The sequence below is a fragment of the Saccopteryx leptura genome, chromosome 2, assembly GCF_036850995.1.
Source record: "Saccopteryx leptura isolate mSacLep1 chromosome 2, mSacLep1_pri_phased_curated, whole genome shotgun sequence".
NCBI lineage: Eukaryota > Metazoa > Chordata > Mammalia > Chiroptera > Emballonuridae > Saccopteryx > Saccopteryx leptura.
In genome coordinates, this window is record NC_089504.1 from 194,754,303 (window position 1) to 194,764,182 (window position 9,880).

Sequence of the window (9,880 nt, forward strand, 5' to 3'; positions counted from 1 at the left end):
TTATAAACAATGTAATTTTTGTTGATTTTAAGAGGCAGCTTTTTTTTTTCTTCCTTTGGCCGATAGTGTTGTACCACAGGATTTGCCACTGTGGCACTCTTGAGTAGAGACTTGCAATTGATTTTTTGCTATGGTGATGATGTAAGCTAGGCCCCAGTCCCATTGGTAGGCCGGACTTATTAGAGTTTGCAGGCTCTGACAGTAAGAGTTAGTTTTCCAGTTGCTCCTCCCCATGTCTCTCCTTTCTGAGCCAGCAGCCTGGGGGCTCAGCTGTGTAGTTGCCCCAGCCACTGCTTGTAGAACAAGAGGTTCTATGAGCTTCCAAGTCCCTCCTTCAACATTGCTCAAAGCACAGTTCTGGGTAAGGCTTTGCCAACTAGAGCCACCAGCATAAGCAGGGAGGGCAGGGAGCTGATTGCTGCTAAGGTGCCTTTCTAAGGGCCCCCAGGCATGTCTAGCATGTCTCATGGCTCATGCATCTAATCTCCACAGGTTTTTCTTCCTTGTGGAACCCCACAGCCCAGCCCCCACAATTTCTGCAGTGCTCTCAGAGGTATGCTCCATGAAAATGTGCTTTGTAACCTGTATAGGCTGGAAAAAGTTGCCCCTGCCACTACCTGCAGAGCAAGAGGCCCTAAGAACTGCCAAGTCTCTCCTCCAAGTCTGCTCAAAGTACAGTTCTGGGTAAGGTTTTGTCAACCAGAACCACCAGCGTAAGCAGGCAGGGCAGGGAGCCGATTGCTGATCAAGAGCCTTTCTAAGGTCCCCAGGCATGTCTAGTTTGCCTCATTGCTCCATGGGTCTAATCTGCACAGGCTTGTCTCCCTTGTCCCCTGTTTGGAAGCCCACAGCCCAGCCCCTACAACTTCTGCAGTGGTCTCAGTAGTCTGCTTCACAGAAATGCACTTTGTGACCTGTACCGGGCCTAGGGATCCTGGCCCTTGTGCACTTACCATGCTGTTTGTTGGGGAGCCAGGACCACACAGAAACTCTGGCTACAGCCCACGCAGAAGTCCACTGCTCATAATCTCCAGCCTAGCCCCTCCATGTACAAAAGTGTGCGCCCACACCAGAGGTGCCAGTTGGAGCCATTTTCACACAGCCTACAATCGCAGACCAGAGCAAACAAAGCCCAAATGCCACTCTGGTGCAGGCCTCTGCAAGTAACCTGCTCCAGCAATCTACGCCAGAGTCTACTGCTCTCACTAGCTTCATGTCCGTGATCTCAGGCTAAACCACCAGTGGTCTCTCCCTCAGCTTAATCGTCTGTCCTTGCTCAGCTTCTTCCCTCTGCCTCAAATCCTCCAATTCTCTGTTCCAAGCAAAAGCAACCCTTCCTGAGATCAGTGAGGAAAGTGAAATACTCTGTTCTTTGTCTTATTTCCTTCAGAGTAGATTATATATTCAGCCACCTTTTCACCCAACTGTACCTTTGTTTGGTGTATTTATATTTCAGATGCTTCTGAGATTGTTTCTCTGTCTTTAGTTGTTGAATTTGTTGAAATTTTAGGGGGAAATATCAGGAGCACCCCTCATGGCATCATTTCTTTGACGTCATTCTGTATGCCTCTTCTTATGCCAGTACCAAGCTGTTTTGATTACTATGGCCTTGTAGTATAACTTGATAACAAGAAGTGTGATGTCTCCCACTATATTCTTTATTTTCAGGATTGCTGAGGCTATTCATGGTTTGTTTCTTTTCTTTTCTTTTTTTTTTTTTTGGTTCCATATAAATTTTTGGAATATTTGTTCTATATCTATGAAGTATGACATTGGTATTTTAATAGGAATTGCATTTTATCTATAGATAGCTTTGGGTAATATAGACATTTTAATGATATTTATTCTTCCTATCCATAAACATGGCATATGTTTTCACTTGCTTGTATCTTTGTTGGTTTTCTTTTTTAATTTCTTACAGTTTTTCAAGTACAAGTGTTTTACCTCCTTGGTTAAATGGACTCATAGGTACTTTATTATTTTAGTTGCAATAGTGAAGGAGGTTGTTTTCTTAAATTCTCTTTCAGACAGTTTATTGTTGGTATATAAAAATGCCACTAATTTCTGAATGTTAATTTTATATCCTGTCATCTTGCTGAATTAATTCTTCAGGTCTAGTAGTTTTTTTGACTGAGCCTTTAGTGTTTTCTATGTACAGTATCATGTCATCAGCAAATAATGATAATTTTTCTTCTTCTTTTCCAGCTTGGATGCCTTTTATTTCTTCTTGTCTGATTGTTGTGGCAAGGACTTCCAGAACTATGTTGAATAAGAGTGGTAAAAGGGGGGCACTCCATGCCTTGCTTCTAATCTTAAGGGGTTTGCTTTTAATTTTGTTCATTGAATATGATGTTGGCTGTCAGTTTTTCATAGATTGCCTTTATTATGTTGAGATATGTTTTCTGTATTTCCACTTTACTCAGTTTTATTATAAATGAATACTGAATTTTATCAAATGTTTTTTCTACATCATTTGATATAATCATGTGATTTTATTCTTCCTTTTCTTTATGTGATGAATGAAATTTATTGATTTGTGAATATTGTACCAGCCTTCCCTTTTCAGAATAAATCCCACTTGATCATAATGTGTAATTTTAATGTATTGCTGGATCTAGTTTTGTAATATTTTGTTAAGAATTTTTACAAATATGTTCATCAGGAATATTGGCTTATAGTTTTCTTTCTTTCTAGTGTCTTTACCTGGTTTTGAAATGAGAATAATGTTTCCTTCATAAAAGAAGTTTGGAAATCTTTCCACCTCTTGAATTTTTTGAAATAGCTTGAGAAAGATAGGTGTTAGTTCTTCTTTGACTAATCGGTAAAAATCGCCTGTGAAGCCATCTGGTCCAGGACTTTTGTTTGTTGGGAGTTTTTTGTATAACTTTCAATTTCATTTCTTGTAATCAGTCTGTTTAGTTTTTCTGATTCTTTCAGATTAAGTCTTGGAAGATTGTATGTTTCTAGGAATTTATCTATTTCACCTAGGTTGTCCAATTTTTTGGCATACATATCTTCATAGTATTTTCTTACAATCCTTTGTATTTTTGTAGTGTCATTTGTTACTTCTCCACTTTCATTTCTAATTTATTTATTTGAGTCCTCTTTCTTTTTTTCTTGATGAGTCGGGTTAAAGGTTCACCAATCTTGTTTACCTTTTCAAAGAATCAGCTCTTGTTTTCATTGATCTGTATTTTTTTAACCTCTATGTTATTTATTTCTGCTCTGGTCTTTATTATATTCTTCCATCTACTTCCTCTGGGCTTTATGTATTGTACTTTATCTAATTCTTTGAGATGCAGTAGTTTATTTGAGCATTTTCTTGCTTCTTAAGTTGTGCTTGTAATGCTATGAATTTTCCACTCAGGACTACTTTTGCTGTGTCCCATAATTTTGAGTTGTATGTTCCTTTTCATTTATTTCAAAGAAAGTTTTTATTTCTCCCTTGATTTCATTGATAACCTATTTATTATTTAATAACATGCTATTTAGCCTCCAAGTGTTTAATTTTTTTGTTCTTTTTCTAATGTGGTTCATTTCAAGTTTCATGCCCTTGTGATCACAGAAGATGATTGATAAGATTTTAATCTCCTTAAATTTATTTAGTTGTTTTGAATCCTAAAACGTGATCTATTCTAGAGAATGTACCATGAGCATTTGAAAACAATGTATATTCTTTTACTTTGGGGTAAAATGTTCTGAAGGTATTTATTAAATCCAGTTGATCTAATGTGTCATTTAAGGCTGCTGTTTCTTTGTTAATTTTCTGTCTGGAGGATCTATCGATTGATGTTAGTGGGGTATTAAAATTCCCTTCTGTTGCTCTCACTCTTTATGTCCATCAAAATCTGCTTTATATATTTAGGTGCTGCTGTATTCTGTGCATAAATATTTACAATGGTTATATCCTCCTATTGGATGTGCCCTTTATCATTATGTAGTGACCCTCTTTATCCCTTACTTTTGTTTTAAAGTCTACTTTGTCAGATATAAGTATTGCTACTGCATATTTTTTTAAAATTTTCATTTGTGTGAAATACTTACTTCTATACCTTCACTTTCAGTCTATGTGTATCTTTTGTTCTGAGATTGGTCTCTTTCAACAACATATTTAAGAGTCTTTTTTTATTACACTGGGAAACATTTTTCTTCATTTTCTGTTGCATGAGGTTTTAGAACTGTTTCTATATATTTCTGAATCACAGATTCCAAATCTGAAATCTGTTTTTTGGTGCATGCTCCAATTTTTATGCAATTTTAATTTGTTTTTGTTACAGTTAATGGCATGCATTGGTTTTTAAATTGAAGTTAAAGGGCAACAACTCTTGGATTGAACATAATCACAAGGCAATTAATATTTTACAAACATTACTACTACATAATTGTAGTTGTTTTTAAATGTAAAAAATTATTATCTGATAAAACGCCCTCTTATTTGTTTTAAGATTGAATCATGGCTTCTTCGAGTAGGTGAGTAGGTGTAAATGTAAGCATAGTCCTGAAACCTTCTGTTATATATGTGGCTGTTACACACTTCAACATCAAAGATGTAATATGTCATCATTTGTGACACGTGCATATATTGCCTATTTTCAAGTTCCCTTTGGCGATCAAGACAAGAAATTAGCTCCTCATATTTTGTGTCATAATTGTGAGAAAATGCTTTGGGACTGGACAAAAGGAAAACATAAGGGGATGCCTGTTGGTATTCCCATGATTTTGCATGAACCTAAGGACCACAGCAGTGACTGTTATTTCAGTCTGATCCATACAAAGGGCATCGGTAAGAAAAAACTGCATATGATCGTGTATCCTAATATTCCTTCAGCAATACGACCTATCCCACACTCTGAGACACTCCTGATTCCAGTTTTTAATGGTTTCATTTCTTCTAAGGATGAAGAAAGTGAACATGGTGATCAAATGTATTTTGAAAAGATGCATGAGGAAATGGTTGTAAAATATGAAGGATCTTCTTCTGTCATCAAGCAGTCATTAACCCCTCAGCAGTTTAGCCAACTCAAAATGAATGACTTAGTAAAAGATTTGGGCCTATCAATGAAACCAGCTGAGTTAGTAGACTCTGGGCTTCAAGAAAAAAATGTACTTCACTGTACAGCTAAACTATCTCATTTCTGGAAGCATGAACAAATTTTTGTGGACTTTTTTTCCAAAGACAAACACTTTGTTTACTGTCCTGATATCAGTAGTCTTCTCAGCTAGCTAGGTGTTACCACTTAAAGTCCATCAGAATGGTGGCTATTTCTTGATAGCTCTAAACAGAGTCTGAAATGTGTTCTCCTACACAGCGGTAATGTTTATGCAGCGGTTCCAATTGGTTATTCAACTCATCTGTGAGAAGATTATAATGACATAAAAATGGTCCTTGACTTTCTGAAGTATGAGGAGCATAACTGGATCATTTATGTAAATCTTAAAATGGTAAATTTCCTGCTAGAACAACAGAGAGGTTTGTGGTTCAGCCGAGCTTGGGAGAAAAACTGGACACAGAAGGAGTGGCTGAAATGTGAAGCTCTGGAAGTAGGGATGTAAAATATTGTGAATAAACCTGTAGTTAACCAAGACAGGATAATTTTTCCCCCACTTCACTTCAAACTTGGCTTAATGAAGCAGTTTGTTCAGGTTTTAAATAGAGAAAGTGAATGCTTTCAAACATATTATTTCTGCATTTCCTGCCTTATCTTTCAAAAAGATAAAAATAGGTGTATTTGATGGGCCTCAGATTTGAACCCTCATACATGATGAAGAATTTGACAGGAAGATGAATAGGAGGAAAAAGCAGTATGGCAGTCTTTTGTGGCAGTTACAAAGAATTCCTTGGCAACAAAAAGCAGAAAACTATGAACTTCTGATTCAAAGGATGCTGTTGGCTTTCCACAACATTGGATGTAACATGAGCATTAAGATTCACTTCCTGAACAGTCACCTTGAAAAATTTCCAGAAAATCTTGGAGCTGTTAGTGATGAGCAGACTACTCCTGGAGCATCAAACAAGATTGTCCTCAACAAGTACACAAACGCATGAGCTGCAAACGTGAATTTTTGCCTGAACAGGATTTAGATAAGTTTTGCACAAATTTTATCATTACAGTAATTTTTAAATACGTTATATTTTGAAATTGTAGACAAATTCTGATACAAATATATCTTTTAGTGTATTAGTGTATTTACTGCATTATATAAATTATTGTATTTTCACAAAGATGATGCCAAAGAAGACATTCTACTTCATTATGTTAAACTAAATGTTGAAAATTTTACAATAAAATGAAAACCTAAAATCTTGAATTGCAAAAAAACTATTCTACAGAGAAATATTTATGTCAGATGTGAGATCAAATCTTGGCTGTGAGATATTTGTACTGATTTTTATTTTATAAAAATAAACCTTGAGACAAAGCTATTGTCTCTTGAACAGAGTTTTTCGAACTTTAATGTGCATGTAAGTCATCTGGAGTCCTTTTCAGAATTCAGATTCTGATCAAAAGTTCTGAAATGATGGTCCAGCTGGTGAAAGGATTTAGTGTTCGGGGCAAGCTTTTAATTTTTAAGCTGCTGCTTCTCAGTCAACACCTGAGTAGCTAAAATATCACTAAAAACACTTCACGTACAAGAAACACTCCAGGAATGATATCCATGTTGAAGAAATTGTGATTATAAAAATATTATTCAAAAAATATTTTATTTTCATATAGCTTTATTAAGGTGAAATTCATAAAAAAGTACCTTTTTAAAGTATAAAATCTGATGTGTTTTGACATATATGTACAACCTAAAACCATTACAACAGTCAAGATAGGTAACATTTTTATATCTCTTAAATGTTTTCATTATTTTTAATTTCCCATTTTATATACTCAGTAATTTGCTGTTTTTAAAATTATTTTCAGTTTTCTAAAATTGTATATAAAAAGATAATAAAATATGATATATATTTTTATAATCTAGCTACTTTCATTATTTGTATGTGTGTGACAGAGACAGAGAGACAGAGAGGGGGACAGATAGGGATAGACAGACAGGAAGGGAGAGAGATGAGAAGCATCAACTAACTCTTCACTGTGGCACCTTAGTTGTTCATTGATTGCTTTCTCATATGTGTCTTGACCAGGGCGCTACAGCAGAGCAAATAATCCCTAGCTCATGCCAGTAACCTTGGATTCAAGCTGAAGAGCTGTGCTCAAACCAGATAAGCCGTGTTCAAGCCAGCAACCTTGGGGTTTTGGATGTGGGTCCTCCGCGTCCCAGTCTGATGCTTTATCCACTGTGTCACTGCCTGGTCAGGCTTTCATTTTTTTTTCACTTAGTATTTTTTTTAATTTATATATTAAATTTAATGCAGTGACATTGATAAATCAGGGTACATATGTTGAGAGAAAACATCTGTAGATTATTTTGACATTTGATTGTGCTGTATACCCCTCGCCCAAAGTTAAATTGTCTTCTGTCGACTTCTATCTGGTTTTGTTGTGCCCCTCCCCTCCCCCAACCCCTCTCTCCTTCTTCACCCCATCCCCCCTCCCCACACCCACCACCCCTGTTGCCATCACATTCTTGTTCATGTCTCTGAGTCTCATTTTTATGTCCCTTCTATGTATGGATTCATATAGTTCTTAGTTTTTTTTCTGATTTACTTATTTCACTCCGTATAATGTTATCAAGGTCCATCCATGTTATTGTAAATGATCCGATGTCATCATTTCTTATGGCTGAGTAGTACTCCACAGTATATATGTACCAAAGCTTTTTAATCCACTCGTCCTCTGACGGACACTTGGGCTGTTTCCAGATCTTCGCTATTGTGAACAATGCTGCCACAAACATGCGGGTGCATTTCTCCTTTTCGAGCCGTTCTATGGTGTCCTTGCGGTATATTCCTAAAAGTGGGATAGCTGGATCAAAAGGCAGTTTGATTTTCAGTTTTTTGAGTAATCTCCATACTTTTCTCCACAGAGGCTGCACCAGTCGGCATTCCCACCAGCAGTGCAGGAGGGTTCCCTTTTCTCCACATCCTCGCCAGCACTTATTCTGTGTTGTTTTGTTGATGAGCACCATTCTGACTGGTGTGAGGTGATATCTCATTGTGGTTTTAATTTGCATTTCTCTAATGATTAGTGATGTTGGGCATTTTTTCATATGCCTATTGGCCATCTGTGTGTCCTCTTTGGAGAAGTGTCTATTCATATCTTTTGCCCATTTTTGGATTGGATTGTTTGTCTTCCTGGTGTTGAGATTTATGAGTTCTTTATAAATTTTGGTTATTAACCCCTTATCAGACGTATTGTCAAATATGTTCTCCCATTGTGTAGTTTGTCTTTTTATTCTGTTCTTGATGTCTTTAGCTGTGCAAAAGCTTTTTAGTTTGAAATAGTCCCATTTGTTTATCCTGTCTTTTATTTCACTTGCCCGTGGAGATAAATCAGCAAATATATTGCTCCGAGAGATGTCCGAGAGCTTACTGCCTATGTTTTCTTCTAAGATGTTTATGGTTTCACGGCCTACATTTATCTTCTATCCATATTGAGTTTATTTTTGTGAGTGGTGTAAGCTGGTGATCTAGTTTCATTTTTTTGCAGGTAGCTGTCCAATTTTTCCAACACCATTTTTTAAAGAGGCTGTCTTTACTCCATTGTATTTCCTTGCCTCCTTTGTCAAATATCAGTTGTCCATAGAACTGTGGGTTTATTTCTGAGTTCTCTGTTCTGTTCCATTTATCTATGTGCCTGTTCTTATGCCAGTACCAGGCTGTTTTGAGTACAATGGCCTTGTAGTATAACTTGATATCAGGAAGTGTGATACCTCCTGCTTTATTCTTCTTTTTTAAGATTGCTGAGGCTATTTGTGTTCTCTTCTAGTTGCATATAAATTTTTGGAATATGTGTTTTATATCTTTGAAGTATGTCATTGGTATTTTAATTGGTATTGCATTGAATTTAGAGATTGCTTTGGGTAATATAGACATATTAATGATGTTTATTCTTCCTATCCATGAGCACGGTATATGCTTCCACTTGCTGTATCTTCCTTGATTTCATTTATCAATGCTTTGTAATTTTCTGAGTACAAGTCTTTAGTCTCCTTGGTTAAGTTTATTCCTAGCTACTTTATTTTTTTGGTTGTAATTGTGAAGGGGATTGTTTCCTTAATTTCTCTTTCTGACTGTTCATTGTTGGTGTATAAAAATGCCTCTGATTTCTGAGTATTGATTTTATATCCTGCCAATTTGCTGAATTCATTTATCAGGTCCAGTATCTTTTTGACTGAGGCTTTAGGGTTTTATATATACAATATCATATCATCTGCAAATAATGATAGTTTTACTTCTTCTTTTCCCCCTTGAATTCCTTTTATTTCTTCTTCTTATCTCATAGCTGTGACTAGGACTTCCAGGACCATGTTAAATAAGAGTGGTGAAAGGGGGCACCCCTGCTTTGTTCCTGATCTTAAGGGTATTGTTTTAATTTTTGCCCATTGAGTATGATGTTGGCTATGGGTTTCTCATAGATGGCTTTTATCATGTTGAGGTATGTTCCCTGTATTCACACTTTGCTGAGAGTTTTGATCATGAATGGGTGCTGGATTTTATCAAATGCTTTTCCTGCATCTATTGAAATTATCATATGGTTTTTCTCCTTCTTTTTGTTTATGTGATGAATCATATTGAATGATTTACAAATATTGTACCAGCCTTGCCTCCCCAGAATAAATCCCACTTGATCATGGTGTATGATTTTTTCCATATATTGTTGGATCCGGTTTGCTAATATTTTGTTGAGGATTTTAGCATCTATATTCATCAGAGATATTGGCCTATAATTTTCTTTCTTTGTGTTGTCTTTGCCTGGTTTTGGAATCAGAA